This window comes from Pezoporus wallicus, unplaced genomic scaffold (assembly GCF_028554395.1).
Source record: "Pezoporus wallicus isolate ANWC-B61680 ecotype Strahan unplaced genomic scaffold, APGP_CSIRO_Pwel_v1 contig_818, whole genome shotgun sequence".
Taxonomy (NCBI): Eukaryota; Metazoa; Chordata; class Aves; order Psittaciformes; family Psittacidae; genus Pezoporus; species Pezoporus wallicus.
Window position 1 is genome coordinate 685,732 of NW_026636248.1, and position 17,094 is coordinate 702,825.

The 17,094-nt window shown below is 41.2% G+C and overlaps 1 protein-coding gene across 1 annotated transcript in view; it reads left to right on the forward strand.

The window, feature by feature from the left end:
• The first annotated feature begins 2,509 nt into the window (after positions 1-2,509).
• The window catches only part of LOC130593815 (uncharacterized), an 80,439-nt gene continuing 65,854 nt past the window's right edge, over positions 2,510-17,094 (forward strand). Inside the window, exon 1 of the mRNA XM_057399237.1 lies at positions 2,510-2,663. The gene's annotated coding sequence lies outside the window, so the exon portion shown is untranslated. The remainder of the gene's footprint in view (positions 2,664-17,094) is intronic.

Sequence of the window (17,094 nt, forward strand, 5' to 3'; positions counted from 1 at the left end):
TAGAAGCACAGGTAGGGATAGGACAAGGGATAATGACTTTAAACTGGAAGAGGGTGGATTTAGATCAGATGTAATGAAGAATTCCTCTACTGTGAGGGTGGTGAGGCGCTGGAACAGGGTTGCCCAGAGAAATGGTGGTGACCAATCCTAGAAGTGTTCAAGGCCAGGTTGGATGGGAGTTTGAGCTACTTGGAGCGGGGGGGAGTTGGAACTAGATGATGTTTAAGGTTCCTTCCAACCAAACCATTCAATGGTCCTATGTTCTGAGAGAAGCTTTTATTTATCTTTTATGTTAGTTATTTTAAAGCCTGTTCCTCTTCTGATTGTGCTTTTCTTGTTAAAATTTCATGTGAGCTACAGGCTAAACCTTGGAGACTGATCTCTGTGATACTCTGACCTTGACTGTAACCTGGTTTTACCACGGAGTTAATCTGGGGACTGTCACCTTGATGCTGCTGCACGCTGTGGCCAACTTTCGCTGTTAGACATCTATGAAGACTGGAGAAGGATTGCTTTAAATTACATCTCTGATTCCTGTGTGTTTCCAATGCTTGTTGACTTATGGGCTTGTCAGCATCACCTTTGCTGGTCTGTTTCTCCTGGTTGCCTTGTTGGGGCTGGCTGTAAGTTCTTGATGGAAAGGAACTTGCACACCTGTGCAACTCTGCTGAGATTAGGACATACAACATTGGTGTGTTATCAGCATTATTTTTAGACTAAAGCCAAAACACAGTATTTTGCCGGCTACTATGAAGAAAATCAACTCCATCCATGGTTTAAACCATGACACCTTCTTAATCTGGTGACTTCTGCATCCTGTGGTTTGTCTGAGGGATATTTTCTGTATCACTTTGCCATGAAATAAAAATTAATTATGTATGAACTAGGAGACTCAGTTCTTCATCTGTGCTTCTGTTGTGGTTTTTTAAAGGCAAATCTATTGGCTTCTGCTGTGCACCTATAGCTGGTGCTCCTGTGAGGAGAAAAAAAAACAGAGAAAACTATCTCTGGATGAAAAGATGATCTCTGTGTTACCAACTATGTAGACTGAGGCATTGCATCATTTGGGTGCAGTCCTCACTTCTCAGGGGTTATACACATGACTAAGTCCTGTACTACTGTCTCGTTTTAGATATTTTTGTGTTTCCTCTCAAACTGCTTTTTTTTTGTAACATCTAAGGCTTCAGGTGAAGGCCAGGAACCCAGCATGAGAAGGGCAGGACATAGAGCACCAAGCATTTACAGCCCAAGTGTTAGAAAAGAGATGAATAAGGATCAAGAAAAGAACACAGGAAAAAAAATCTCCATGCAGTAGGTATGGCGCATCAGTAACCCAGTCTGTGGCTAGATTTTTAACATGTATTTAAAGCAATGCAAGTTTTGGTAATATACTGTTGTTATTATGCCTTTTCTGAATTGTACTTAATGTCTGCTTGGATATTAAAACCTTCATCTTAAAATGATGGGTTATATATATTTTGGCTGACTAGTGAAAAAGGATGTGGAAACTTAAGGGAAATGCAGAACAAATCTCTGTCTTTATTTCACTGAGCATGTGACTTTATAGGAGAGGAATCACAAGGGAACTGATTGCAGTGGTGTATCACACACAGTTAAATTCTTCGGGCAAGACCTGCTGCTACAAGCACTAAGGGACTTCATTTCTTCTCCTTGCAGTGATGCAAAACTGTACCAGACACCTTCACCTGCAAACTCATGAAAGGTCAGTAAAAAACAGACAATCTAGAGCATCTACAGGGTGTGCAGTATCAACTTGTGCTGGCAGTGGACTGTGGCAGAAAGTCAAATCTGTTACCCTAGCACATCTCCCCTGATTCAGGAAACCAGAGGGAAAGCACTAGTGAGGGCTGCACATCTTCTGCTGTGCCTATAAGCTGCTACAAGAATGCATGTTACAATGGAGGTGCGTTTTGGCATTATACAACAGCTAGATATATACATCATAAAAAAATAACTAGGACTATATATAATAGCTGGTGTTTTGTAACCCCAGTGACTCAATGTGTCTTTCCGAAGGAGGGAAAGGTGCACCTTTACAGGTCCCACCTGCTGTTCCTTACTGAGCACTTGATAAAAATCTTCCCTCCTGCTCCTCTCTCCACTAACCAGGAGCCAAGAAATATCTTTCTGTCACTGCTGGTTCCATGTGCAGGTGGATGGACATTGTAGGAGGTTTTAATCATGCTGCTTATCAGCTACTTCTACTTTATGATGCAAACATCTTCTCATTGTCAAACCCTCTGGGAGAAATTACCTGTAATTATTTCATTCCGTGTAAGTTATCCAGATACGCTCTTTGATAGCAGTGCCATCACATTGATTTCTGGAGTAGCAGCAATTATTATGGAAGAGAAAAATAAAAAAAGCTTTTAGACCCTGTATTTAGACCCAGTTTCCTTCTCTTTAGGCATGGAATGGTGGTCTAACACCGTTTTCTTTATCTTATCATTTCTTAGATGCAGTTTTGGAGAAAAGCATAGTGTCCCACAGAGGAGCTGGAGAGGCTTGTGGTGCTGATGTGCTCTGGCACCTGACGTGTGCCAGCAGCCTTCTCATCAAGGGGACCTGGACGTCATTGTCACCATAGAGACAGAAATGAGGATTCAGTTTCAAAGGGTGAAGAGAAGCTGGCAATTAGGAAGGTAAGGCTGGGTCTGTTTCTCAACTGTCTTGAATGATTTCATAATTATGCTATATTTCAAAGGAGGCCACCATAGAGGGATGCTGCACTGTATTTTTATACACATGTGTAGGCATGTGCATTTAAGTATACATGAACTGTTTTGAATAGACTTGGATGAAAATGAACCCAATGGAGGTTTCTGAAAGACCTTTTTAATGTTCTGCTTGTGCTCCTCTAATTAGTTCTTCTTTTGCAGGTGGTAAAAACTCAAGACTTGAATTCTTTTTAAATTTTATTCCAAGAAGCCATTAAATATTCACTACCTCAGTATTTTCTGTTTTGCACAGAAACTGAGTGACTGGTGATGCGTTGTAAATGAATGCTTTTTATTTCCGCCCCTTTTCATGGTCTTCTGCTGTGCTGTAGCAATGATACAGATATAAAGCAACGGTGAATGTTGACAGGCAAGATAGGGATCAGCCATGAGTCATTGTTTAACCACACGGGACTTTTTAAAACCTAGGCTTATACTGGTCAAGAATAGTTTGCAAATAACATCTCTACTCACTCTTACATCAACAGGTAAAACCTCCCCTCCTGAGGGCTTAACCCATCATTTGCAAATACAACATTAGTGATACAGTGACTTGTTTAATGCTTCAATTTGCATATTTATGACCTCCAGCAAGGTGCCGGCCCTAAAAGGATTTTTCTTGCACCTTGAAAACAAATGATATCTTCCACAGGTATGGCTCTGATGGGAGGGGAATGGTGGCAAGGAGGAGTTCATCCAGCAAAGCAACAGGTGAACTATTAATGAGTAATGCCATAAAAGCATTACTGCCTAAAAGGTGGTAGAAGGCTTATAGAGACTGATAAAAGACCTTGTCTGCAATATCATGCAGTTCTGGATGCCACTGGAGTGGATGAGATGGGGCTGGATGCATGTTTCTGATCTCAGGCCAGGGATGCTCAGCAGAGCCCTCAAGATCCTCTTGTCTCAGCCCACTATATCTCCAGTGGGGAGTAGCCAGAACACAGAGGGTTTTTCAACCATGACACACTTCTTGCCTTGACAGCTAGAGGAAGTCTTGCACGGGAGCCAAATCTGTTGGTTTTGTGGCTCTGGGGTATCTTTTCTGTTTTGGGAATTCCCCATTGTGAAGGTACCGCTGCAGCTTGGAGCAGAGCTGAGATCTTGGCCCCTGGGGCTGTCCACTCTGGGAGAAGGTCTTGGCAAGGATAAGTGTTGGGTTTGTGGGTTTTGTTTGTTTGTTGTTTTTTTTTATTCTATTTGTAGGTCTCTTTGATTTTATAAATATCTAGGTGTCAAGAAAAATTTTGGTATTTACCTTATGGCTGAATACCCCCAAACATGGGGATGTTTGCATGTGTATGTAATACCATTTGTATTTATTTTTCCTATTGCTGTTGTCACTCACATTTTTTGCAAACAGAACAACAGGCAGCTCTCTTTGCAGTAAGTTTATGGTCCAGCTGCTGTGTAAAGACAGTGGAGGACACAGAGAGCCTGGGGGGCACAAGGAAACCCTGAGACATTGCTTGGGCTGCTGTTGTCAGATCTCTACAAACAATGGTAATATGTGTTTGCTTGATACTAATAAGAAGCAACCAGGGTGTATGGGAAGAACTGAATTCTCTATTTACATGCAGCTGCTGTTTGCATTTTTGGGGGTGCCATTGTTGGGACATGCAGCTAGTTGGCTGACTTCCATGACAAACTGCATTTTTAACTGATTTTATCTGATGGCTGCTGCAGGATCTTGTCTACCCAGATTTTAGTCATTCACCCTGACTTCTGTTTCGGGAACCTTCTGACCAAATTGATCTTTGATATTGATATGACAATCTGTGCTGGTGAACTTTCAGGTTTGACTCACTTTCTGGGATCAGCCTATGTCTCAGTTATGGCACACTCTCTTTATTAATCATTTGATCATGCTTTTTAGGGAGAATAGAAACTGTGATTATGTTAGATTCAGAGAGTTCCTCCAGTCCAATTCCCTGTCTCCTGATGGTGGTGGTCTCCAGTTGTTTCAGAGAAAAGAAAAAGAAAACTTGTATTAAGCAGGAAGGAGATATTCTGTCATTCTCACTAAGCTCTAACAGAAAATTTGTTTCACCATTTCTGTAATTATTTTTAGAAATATTTTAATGTAACACATGAGAACATTCCTAGCCATACAGTTATCCTATTCTTTTTTGATATGTTAAATTGTTTGGTTTTGTGGCATACTTTGACAAGTGGTTTTCAACTTTGCCTTCTCCTAGAAAGTATTTTGTCTTAACATTTGACTTACCCCCTTCAGTATATTGAATGCCATCTGCTCTTGAAGTACAAGACAAGCAAATGCAGATCTTGTTGGTGTGTAGCCCTGGGTTACCCAGCGTTTTGCGCACTTTCTTCAACAGACAAACCGTTCTCTTGATTACCGATTGAGATTACTACAAAGCCAGATGTCAAGAGGAGCTGGACACCAGTATTGTATAGGGAATCAGATATGAAATATTTTACTGATGCAGAAGCTGCTTCTGAGGGACAGCAGGAGGAGTGGACAGAAAGCTGTTTGATGGCCAGCCTAGAGCCCTGCTCTTGGCACATTTAGTCAGTTGCTCCTTGGCTAGAGGGGACTAGTCCCTACTCTCCTTTTAGCCACTGCTCCTGTTGCTCACCCCCTCCAATCTGTCTTGCTGTGGAACATACATGCTTAATCTGCTGGGGGGAGAGTAGAAAGCAACACCTATTCTAACAAGCAACACCTTCCCCCCCCCCCCCAACCCCGTTGTTAGTGGTGTGGGTAATATAATTCTGCTGCAGTTCATTATTCTTCTATACTGCTTCACACTTGACTTCCTGTGTCAAGTGGTCAAGACCTACATCTGGAAATTATGCAGTAACAACATTTTTGTTCCTTCCTTGCTACATCAGGAATATTTATTTGGACCAGGTATATACCATAGTCTGCCTGATGGTATGAGAAGTAAAGCAACATCAGCTGTCTTCCTTATAGTGTTATTCTGTGACATTGTCACTTCATAAGATTTCCTGAGGTTTTCTTTGGCTCAGGCTGTTAAAATTGGCCACAGTTTTGTTTCTGTTTTGAGGATAAGGGAGTACCTGTCTGAAATCATGCTTTCATGTTCACCGGCATGTAGATAATTTACCAAGTTGTGTAGAAAAGATGCACAAAAGATAATGTGAAACTGATGCTGAGCATGATTTCAGAATATAGAGCTGTTTGATCACTGTAAGCAAAGTATCTTCACTGATTGTAGCAATCATTGCACAAAGTTAGATATTGCTTTCTTTCTGCACACTTCCATACTTTTAGATGCTTTGGTTTTCCAATTGCTTCTGAGCTCAATCTTTCAAGTAATCCTTCAGATACTTACAAAGCCTTTATATTTTCACCTATACTCATTCTGTAAGAGGATGAATGAGACAAAATAACTGTTCTGAGTGCTCAGTGTTGTAGTAAGAATATATAATCCCTTTTTGTGTTAACCAATGGATTCTGGGGAGGGTTTCTGAGTATGTGGAAACCCTGCTGTGACACTGACATTTCTCTCAGAATGGGCCCCAGTCAGTGAGGATAAAATTTCAGGCAATCCAGCCAGGATTTTTCCATGTCATAAAGGGAATGGTGAGGAACTCTGAACAGATGACTCAGTGCTGCTAGTGCTGAGTTAGACCTATCACTGTACCCATTGCACAGGCACGCAGTCCACACCCAATTTCATCCTCTGCCCACACACAAATGTGTCATCTATCTGTGCGTGACTGAAGAGCTCATATCAGACACGTTTACCTGCCAAAATTGTGGGAACTGTCCTAAAAGGTTGTTATCTTCTTCTGACTTTTCAAATATTTCTCCCCTCTCTGATCATTCTATCCCCTCTTTGGATCGCTTATATCTTCTAGGGTATCTGCTTGTGCATGTAGGTCTGCATGGGAGAACTGTACTTGCGGAGGCATTTCTGAGTCACGTTGATCTAAAGAAAACTAGTGGGAGGGAGCCGCTAAGCTAAAACAATATATGGAGTAGAAATGGATCCACTTGCTTATTTTGGATATAGATATTGTCTCTTAATGACAACTATTCCATTCAAAGATTAGCTTGGGTTAGTGGAATTGATAAAGGCGTATGCTCTTTATTTCCATGAACAGCAGAGGATTAAAATGCGGCAATGTCTGGCATGCCATATGCAAGCAATGCTAGAATCAGTTTAATTCTATGAAACTTAGCGCTATGAAATTAATTCACGTTCACCACACTAAGAGAGGCTGTGAATTCATTCAGCTACCAGGAAAAAGTTACTTTCTAATCTAAAGGTATGTGAACACATGTATCTTAAGGCTTCACACTAAATTTTCAGATGTATTAGAGATGTAACCTTCCATGTACTTGGTCAGGACTTGAGTGTGTGTGTATCACTGAGATTAGGAACTTTAAGCAAAGTTCTCTGTGGTTTCATAGGTCTGCAGTGGTTTTGAAAGTCTAACGCCTCAAGCCATCTTTCAGAACACAGGAGATCCTGAGTTTCCTTAGGCAAAGGACCAGAATTTCTCTCAAAGCAAAGGTGGAAGCTAAGGCATGGTCCTTGAGAAAGTGGTTTCTAAGCTATCTCCACCAAAAGGGAAAGAGGAAACATGATCTGGCTGAGTTGCTCTAGGTACTGCCTACAGACCAATTCCTTCCTAATGTTAAGCAGCCTGTAGCTGGAGGAAAGAGATTTCTCCTGTGAAAATGACTAAGGAAGAAAATAGAGGAAACATAATTTTTCCTATCCTCCTTTCCCTCTCAGAGGACTGGGGGATTAATGTCTTTTGAAGAAGGCATACATGTGGAGGCATGGTAGAAAACCAAGATTTACAGCAGTTGTCATGAAATTTGTCTTGGTTCACTTTCCTTTGACCGCTGGTCCCAATAATTCCTGATGTGAACTGAAACCTGAAGATTTCAAAGAGTCCTACTTATGAACAGAGTCATGGCTGAGTCACATCCTGCCTTACCTGACATTGCACAAATGATCCGGCGAAAACAGCATGATGTGACTCCTCTATGGTAATTTAAATGAGAAGAATGGTTGCTGGCATGCATTTCTCAACATGTGGTACAGCAAAATACTTTTCTGCAGAACTGTCAGCAAAGGCTGGTGCAGAACAAAGGAGGCACAGGCATTAATCTGGGATAATGATGGACAAGAGGTGGTGGGAGGAGCTGAGAAGATTTGAGTCTTGTAGCTTGTGACAATTTTTACTGGAAAGCCAGGAGCACAAGTTTGACTAGCTCCCAAATGAGTCTGAATTGTTTGGCTAGTATTTAAGAAGCAACTTACTGTATTAATGGCAGCAATACAGATGAAAAGAGGAAGATCTTTATCAGTCATCTTTACTTTGGTTTTATTTAACTTTTATATCTAAAACTACTTAAATATAACTGTAAGCACACATCACAGTGCTCTTAGTATCAGAGTTAAGATGCTGTTACATGGAAACAGGAAAAAGAAGGAGAGACGCGACACGACATCTACAAGTAATGAGTAGCGTTCCTCAGGGGATGGTGTTGGGACTGGTGTTTAACGTCTTAGTTGATGACATGCACAATGGGATTGAGTGCATCTTTAGCCAACTTACCAATGTTGCCAAGCTGTATGGAGAGGCAGACACACTGGAGGGAAAGGATGACATCCAGATGGGCCTTGGCAGGCTTGAGAGGTGGGCCAGTGCAAACTTCATGAAGTTCAACAAAGACAAGTGCAAGGTCCCGCACACGGGTTGGGGTAATCCCAAGCACAAATACAGGCTGGTTGGAAGAATGGATTGAGTGCAGCCCTGAGGGGAAAGACCTGGGGAAGTCGATTGATGACAAATGATCATGACCCAGCAGTGTGTGCTTGCAGCCTAGAAACCAACCATATGCTGGGCTGTATCAACAGGAGTGTGACCAGCAGATTGAGGAAGGTGATTTTCCCCTTCTGCCTTGCTCTCCTGAGACCACAACTGGAGTATTGTTTTCAGCTCTGGGGCCCTGTTATGGTTTAACCCCAGCCAGCAACTAAGCACCACACAGCCACTCACTTTCTCCTAGTGGGATGGGGAAGAGAATTGGAAGGGTTAAAGCGAGAGAAATCATAAGTTGAGGTAAAGACAATAGGAAGCAAACCCCATGTACACAAGCAAAGCAAAACAAGAGCAAATCATCATTCCTGATCGACAAGCAGGGGTTAAGCATCTCCAGGAAACCAGGGCTTTTTAATGTGTGATGGTGAGTTGTGAAGACAAATACCATAACTCCAAACATCCTGGGACTATCACTAGCAACAGCCTGCAATGTTTGGAGTTTGAAGGCTGATGTAGCTCTACTAAAAAGTGTGGATAACAGCTTATGAAGGCTGAAGACCTGGCACAAGATCCCTGCTAATATTGTCTGTTTTCCTATTGCTTACAACTCCTTTATGTAAGAACAGGCAAACTTACTGCTGATACATAGCCCTATCTGATTGGGTTTCACGTGGCCTCATTCTTCTATAGCCATGATCATGGCAACCTGTTTCACACCCACATGTGATTTCTCAATTTCCGCTGCTGCCCCTTTCAAGTATCTTTGTGCTATATGAAGCAGGTGTTTAGTAACTTTCTGCACCTGTAGTGCTGTTGGTTTTGGACACTGCAGTTGATTTTTCTCACTTGGGCACGTCAAGATACAAACTATGCCTCTGGGCTTAGTGCTGGAAAGTATTCAGTAGCACCATTTGCAGACGGTGTGAAGAAAGCTGCTCTCAAGGCATCCTGTCAGTGTCAAGGCTGAACTTTCATGGTCTAAGCTGAAGCAAATTATTTGACACCCTGATATGAAAGCAGCCTGTTCCTGTTGTCTGTGTGCCAAAGGAAGCTCTTTCTTACTTGATGAATGAGGTATGAAGTGTAAACTTCACATTGAGACTCCTGCAATTACCTTGAATATTTTCAGGAGAAGGGGATTTAGTGTTCCTGGTCAGCTTGAACCAGATGTCGGCATATAGGTTGAGATTTCTTTTTGAAAAACGACATACAGACTTGCTCTTGGTTGAAACTGAAACAAGGGCTGTATCTTGCAGAAACTCATTAGGGACTGCAGTGACAGGACAAGGGGTAATGGGTTAAAACTTTAGCAGGGGAAGTTTAGTTTGGATATAAGGAGGAAGTTCCTTACTGTAAGGGTGGTGAGGCATTGGAATGAGTTGCCCAGGGAAGTTGTGAATGCTCCATCCCTGGCGGTGTTCAAGGCCAGGTTGGACAGAGCCTTGAGTGACATGGTTTAGTGTGAGGTGTCCCTGCCCATGGCAGGGGGGTTGGAACTAGATGATCTTAAGGTCCTTTCCAGCCCTAACTATTCTATGATTTTATGATTAATATTTCTGTCCTCACCCCAAATTTAATTTCCAAAAATGCCCTTTTTTTCCTAGCACAGAGAACCTATGAGCACAGTAGGTGCACTCAGGTACAGTGCATGAGGCAGCTCATCGCCTGGGACAGTGTTGCATCCTTTCGTGCACTGCCAAAGCTGTTCCGCCTGCAGGGAATGGCTTTCGTGAAAGGATGCTTTCCTGGTGGCTTCCAAAATCCAGTTCAGACAGGGTGAACTCTAAGGGCTTGGAAAAGGTTCCTTGGTCTGGCAAGCTTGATCCAGCCTTTCCTAGCTTGTATGCCCATGCTGTCCACCAGTCTTTGTGGTTCAGCTTGGAGACTTGTCCAATGTTACACAATAAACCCAAAGCAAAGCCAACAGCTGAATCTAAGTTTTTTTGTGTCCATGTTGAATATTTTGATTCTTGAAACTTACTTCCTTTCTGTGACTTTTCTCCTTGGGGTGGGGAGGGAGAGAGAGTTAGGGGAGTTAAAAAGAAAAAAAAGTTAGTGCTTTTAACGTACTGAATGTCTCCTTATGCTTTGTTGTGGAATTTGTGGTGTAGTGAATCTGGATACATCTTTTTGTTAAGGTGAACCCATCTTTGAACTCAACATTAAAGACTACAGACCTATTATAATTCTTGTTAGAGGACAAAATAACCCTTGAAATATATTATGCCTGTTGTTTTTGCAGATCAAGAGGACTGTTGGTTCTGATCTGTCCTATTGTTTTCCTGTACTGCTGTTGTAAATGACTGATGGAAAAAATGAGTCAGTACAGTGAAGCGTCACTGTTAGCATCATAAAACCACCACCTTTAAGACTCGGCATACTTTCCTTCCATCCAAAAGTGTGCACTTCTGAATCTCCAACCAAATACCATGGATATGTCTGGTTTACTGGCATTAAACAACGTATTTAAGACAGCAATAAAGTGCTAGGAAGTTTATAGTGTGCTACCAAGGACCAGTAATCACATGATATTTGTTGCTGACTCTGATATGCTGGGTCTAGTACAAGGGAAAATAGAAGCTCTCAAAGTTAGAGGCAAGCTTTATAATGCCCATTCTTTGTTCTTATATATATAAGCAGAACATCCGAAATATGTTCATCTGTTGCAAGTAGCTGAAGCAACTGTGTTTGACCAGGTAGCCAGAGGATGGTTTGCATGTTAGTCTCAGCCCGTAGTCCTGCAGTCATGCCATTTTGGAGCACCTTTGGGATCTTATGGAGTCCTGCTGGATTTTGCTTGAGGAGTGTCTTGCCCACACACAGCTCACTGCAGCATAAACATCTTGTGATGAATCCTGTTTTGTTTTGCTTTGTTTGGTCTTAATTAATTGAAATGCCCAAGAACCAACTGAAAAAATACATGTGACAGATCAGTCAGCTTCACTCACTCGATGAAAATGTCTCCTAATCTAGCTCTCCAGTGCTCTGGAAGCTTCTTCAAAACCTCAGTTATTTTTAGGGTTTTTTATGGATCTTGAGAAATAACAGGGCAGACCCATTTCTTTTTCACCTTGAAGATAACCTTCAAGAAAGTGTGAAGTGTTAAAAGTGCAAAATCAGTCTGATTTAAAAACTTATGGCTCATCAATAGCTGGAAGTTATTACTAGTCTGCTGAGTTGTCAGGGACCCATCTGCCACTCCTATTGTAGGTAAACCAGGTCAGCATAGGTTTCACTTAATAAGCAAGAAGAGGAGCAAATAGCCACTAATAAGAATTTTTTATGTACATTATACTTTTTTTATTCAACTAAATAGCTAAGCCCCTTGTCAGTAAATGAACATGAATGAATGATGGTAACAAGAAAGCACATATGATCTTGTGTTATAGCAACACCCTATTTAACTCTGTGTTGATTCTGCTGTTAGTTTGCAGAAGGAAATCCCCTGCTTTCTAGGGTAGGAAAGAATCATGTTAAAATTTCTGATGGAAAAGCGCTCAGTATTATCCACTTAATGCTTTCAGTTTTTAGAATGTGCAGAAAGTATCAGAAACTGCTTTCACCTTCACTAAATGAGAAATAATTCTCTCAAGCCAGTGAAATTATACCAATCTGAAACTGCTGAAAACGATGTTAGAATGAGTTCCTTATGTCCTTAATTTGGTATTTGGGTGGGAGAGATGAAGGAAGGATGAAGGATCAGGAAAAAAAAAGAAGTGCAATCATACCTTTTTAGTTCTGTAGAAATTTTTACATGTTCTGTGACTACAAATGTTCTCAGTTGAGAGTGGGTTTCTACATTAGTCTGCTATATTCAATGAAGAAATTCATGCAACGGAGAAGTGTGTGTGTGTTTATCAGAATTAAGACCTATGAATTAGACTTCCTTTTCAGTTATTTTTCCATTTATTATGCAATATGTTTTTCAATTGTAGTAATTGTCCAAACCAAATCCTAAATAGACAGTCACCTTGTATCTTAAATGACTGCTACATGCTTTATAGAGTTGCTCTTCAAACTCCTTTTTCTGTAGTAGTGAAAAATACAGTATTAAAAGCCATTTTTAGATTGAACTATGGGTGTGACACAAGCTAGGAAGAGTCACAAAAGTCAAAACTCAACAAAGCAAGAGATACTGGGGAAAAAGCATTTTCTGACTCAGCTTACCTGCTTCTCAAGTGAAGTTGTCTCTTTTGACAGAGGCTATCAAAATGTCAGTACACCATTAAAACCTCAAAATCCTCTGATCCATAAGCCTTTTGCTTGCCCTTTACAGAAAGGCAAATTTCCTGTCACCTTAATTCCAGACTACACCAATCCCGGTCAGAACAACCAGTTTTGTGCAGCTAGTGGCACCTGAGTTGGTGAGAAGAGCGCAGGGCTTCCCTGCTCTTCCCCTGGCAGCAGGCAAGTGAGAAGATGTGCTGTGTGCTATCCAGGAGGGCTGGACTGCAGTAGCATGTCTACTCTGTGGTTCTAAATCCTCTAAATGTGACTCTAAATCCAAGTCATTGCTGCATGCCACCTTGGTGAAGTATTTCCCCCCCTCCTCTTTTTTTTTATTAACAGTATCTATTGTAACAGAGAAGTTCTAGTAGAATCTGTTTCAGCTCTCCTGACATCAATCAGTGCAGTTTTCGGCTTCATTCTGATGATAAAGAAACATAAATATTTTCAGATTCTTAGTTTATGGGGCTGGCAGTAAACTCTAACTTCATTATGGGGTTGAGTTTCAGGAGATGCTTTCTCTGATGGGAAAGCTCTCTTAGGGATTTTCTTCCTTGCTGGAGTTCCTTGTGCTCTAGATGTGTTGGTACAGCCATGTGCAGAACCAGTGAAGTGATTCAAGATAAATAATAAAAAAGGAAAGTGTTTTGGGGTCAGGTATTTTAAACCCAGTTTAAATCTACAGTAATATCAGCCCAATGAGACTGAAGTGAGCTTCAGCCCAGGGACAGGTATGAATGGCTGGAGAGAAGTGGGCAGAGAGTAGGAAATTATTAAGCTGCTTTGTCACCAAGGCAAGCATGTCATGGGATTGCTGCTGACACTTCTATTTCATTGGATGATACGGAAGTCATGCAGAGGGCATCTCATTTTTACAGCAACCAGCTTTGGGCCTATTAGACTATCCCAAAATTCAGGAATTTGGCTAAAGCCATGGTTGACTATCTTTTGCCTGCTGAAGGTCTTGAGGTGGTGTTTTGCACATATAATAAATGAGATGTTGTTAATATTTCTTTCAAAGGGAGATCTGGTTGTGGGAGACTGGGACAGGTTACTCTAAGAAGTTGTGGATGCCCCCTCCCTGGGCATGTTCAAGGTCAAGTTGGACGGGGCTTTGAGCAACGTGGTCTGGCGGAAGGTGTCCCTGCTCATGGCAGGGGATAGTAACTAGGTGATTTTTATAAGGTCCTTCCAACCCAACCCATTCTATGAATTTGAATCCAAGACTCAGAATACCCGCTGCTGACTTTCTGGCTGGAAAAAAAGAGCACTGTTGCAGCTAGCTACACTGGCCAAGGACACATAGTTTAAACCATGGCAGGAATGATTTTCCAGCTGTTATTGATTGAAAATTAATGGAAACCACCACAGACTTCAGGCTGTGTGTCTCTGGGTCTTATCAGCTAATCAGATCTTAAAAACCAAACTGCAGCTCTGTTTGATTAGTCAAAATATGCCTTTACACAATGCCATTTCTAATTAGTAGTATACAAACAGCTTTGTTAAGTCCCTATTTTGTATCACAACTTCAGTTTCCCTTCATCTGTACTCATTGGTTATGCTTTGTTAACAAAGGCCTGACAGAGGAATGCACTCATTGGGTTGAATATATTGATATATACGTATAGTCAATGTCAGCTGGCAGACAGAACAACATAAGGAGGAGTAATGTGAATGTATGAACAAATAGCCTATGTTGTTTCATGTTGACACGTATATGACACTAATCCAGAAACTCATGCCAGAGGCAAGTGAAATATGTTTTGAACCACTAGAAGTATTTCTTCTGGGATTGGTCATATGGTATGATTTCTGTCTCTGACTGAAAGAAAACTCTACTGATTTATTAGCAAGAGGATTGATATCTGAAGTGGTATATATGCAGAAAGTGTTACTTTTACAAGATGCATTTATGTGTATTTTCCAGTGTATCCTTGCTTAATTCAGAGGCAAGACCTTTTAACATTACATTTTAAGCATGCATTTGAAATCTTGATCTGCAACAGATTTACAGGGAAACTTTCATGGAGAATTATGCTTCAATAATCATAGGCCCATTCCTTAAACTGCAGAGTAAAAATAATTTCTGACTGGTTGTCTTTTCTTTGTAGTGGTAGTAGAAACCAAAGAATGAATAGTAGAAGTTCATGAGAAAGTGCTAAAATCTGTGGCTAGTGGATGGTCACAAAATGGACTACTTACTCCCTGAAAATAAACTGGGGAGAAAACTTGGACACACTTTTAAAGGAAGTTGGAGCTGTTGTTGCCAAAATTGTGCACAGGCAAAATGTATTATCTTTGCTGACATGTTTACTGATGGTATTTTCTACCTGTCCAGATTTTTATTTACTTTTGCATATGGTATCCCCTTACATTTTACAGTATTGTTTTTGCACAAGAAAAATCATTCACTAGTTTTGTCTTTAAAGGAGATATGTTCTTTATGATTTCATGTACAGGTCAGTACTTCTAATTGACAAGCTACTGTAATGTGGAGGCTGTGTTGTTTAAGAATTGTAAGTCACAAAAGTTTTTTGTAATGAGAAGAACCTTTTGTATTGGATAAGGACTGGGATGTAGATGGGAAGGGAGAAGTAAGAACAATGGTGGTGATGAGGTTCCTCACCACCATCAATGGCGGTGATGACGTTGTATCCAGAGGGGTCAGCAGAAATCCACCATGGCTGGTAATGCAGGTAAATGCAGAATATTATTATGCCTGTTTTACAAGTGGAAAACTGGAGAAAAAAGAGATTTAGGCATTACTGTGACCATAAGGAATGCTATTTCCTTATCGTGCTCAGTCCCTTGATTATGTTACCATCTTGACCTGAGCTGTTCCTAAAACTTCTAGTGGGCAGCCATGCCAAAGAAAAAGATGGCCGGCAAAACCGGGAGCTTGTCATCCTATTCTGGAAGGCCTTTTCTCCAGGCTGGGGCTGGCTTTGCTCTTCCTCCAGTACTGACTTTACCTCTAAAAATACTAGTACTTTCAAACATGAGTCCTGGAAATTCATTAGGAGATGATCATTCATAAACCAGGCTCTGAAAGCAATGTGATGAGGGTTTGTGTATGGTGCTTTCCGTTTGGTGGGAAATGGGAATATTAGAACAGGGCCACCAAAATTAAAATTTGGCATTTGCTGCTTCTACAGGGATTGCTGGCATTATCTAGTGTACTGGTTTTGGCCGAGATAGAGTTAAATTTCCTCATAGTAACTTGTACAGGGCTATGTTTTGAATTTGTGATAGACGTATTGTTAACACAGGGATGTTTTCATTACTTCTGAGAAGTGCTCACACGGAATTGAAGCCTTTCCTGTTTCTCACCCCACCCACCAGTGAGTAGGCTGGGGGTACACAAGAAGTTGTGAGGGGACAAAGTTAAGACAGCTGACGACCACTGATTGAAGGGACATCTCACCATACAATATTGTGCTCAGCAGTGAAACTGGGGTTGAGAGGCATGGGTGGCAGTTGGCCAGGGCTGCCATTGGAGACAGCCAGGGCACCAGCTGGTGGTGAGCAATTGTTTGACTTTGCATCACTTGTAACCTGTGTTCAGCTTTATTGCTTCTTTTCCTCCTTTTTAAAAAAAATATAATTAAACTGTCTTTATCTCAATTCATGATTTTTTGCCCAGTTACCCTGTTATTTCTTTCCCCCATTTCACTGGAGGGGAGGTTGGTGAGTAAACAGCTGAGTGATGCTTGGCTGCCTACTGAGGTTTATCAACAGAAAAGTTGTTGATCTATCTACTTTTTCAAGTACACAGAAAATTATTAGGAGCACTACAACATATCAAGAAAAGTAAGTCAATGTGAGGTTAATTTTGTGCATTAATGATCTTTATGAAAGCATATTTACAGTAAACTCCTTACTTCTAAATTAAAAATAATAAAAGTCTAGAAATTATGTGAGATTACTTTGAAGGACCTGGTCCCAAAATTGGTGATTAAAGAAGGATAAGCACAGCACTTGTGGCTTCAAAGGTCAGTCCTGCTGAATTTATGTGACTGATGGATTCCTTTCACCAGAGGTGCAATTTTCCCCTGAAGAAATACTTCTTCAAGACCAATGCTAGCCAGCTGGTATTTATGGGAAAGTCCAAAGGGAATTACAAGTAGGTTGTTAGGCTATCATTTACTCAGTGGTTTCTGCCAATATTGTATCACAGAGATCCCACAGCACTTCTTCTTAGCATGTGATAAATTGTGTACCAGGTGAAGGTGAGAAAGGAGTGAGGGAAGCCACTATGATGACAGGCTGTTGCTTTGCTACTACTGCCATGAACCTGCTATTTCTCTGCCAGCAATCACCAGCACCTTAAGTGTGCCCAGCATTGCTCTCCTTGGCC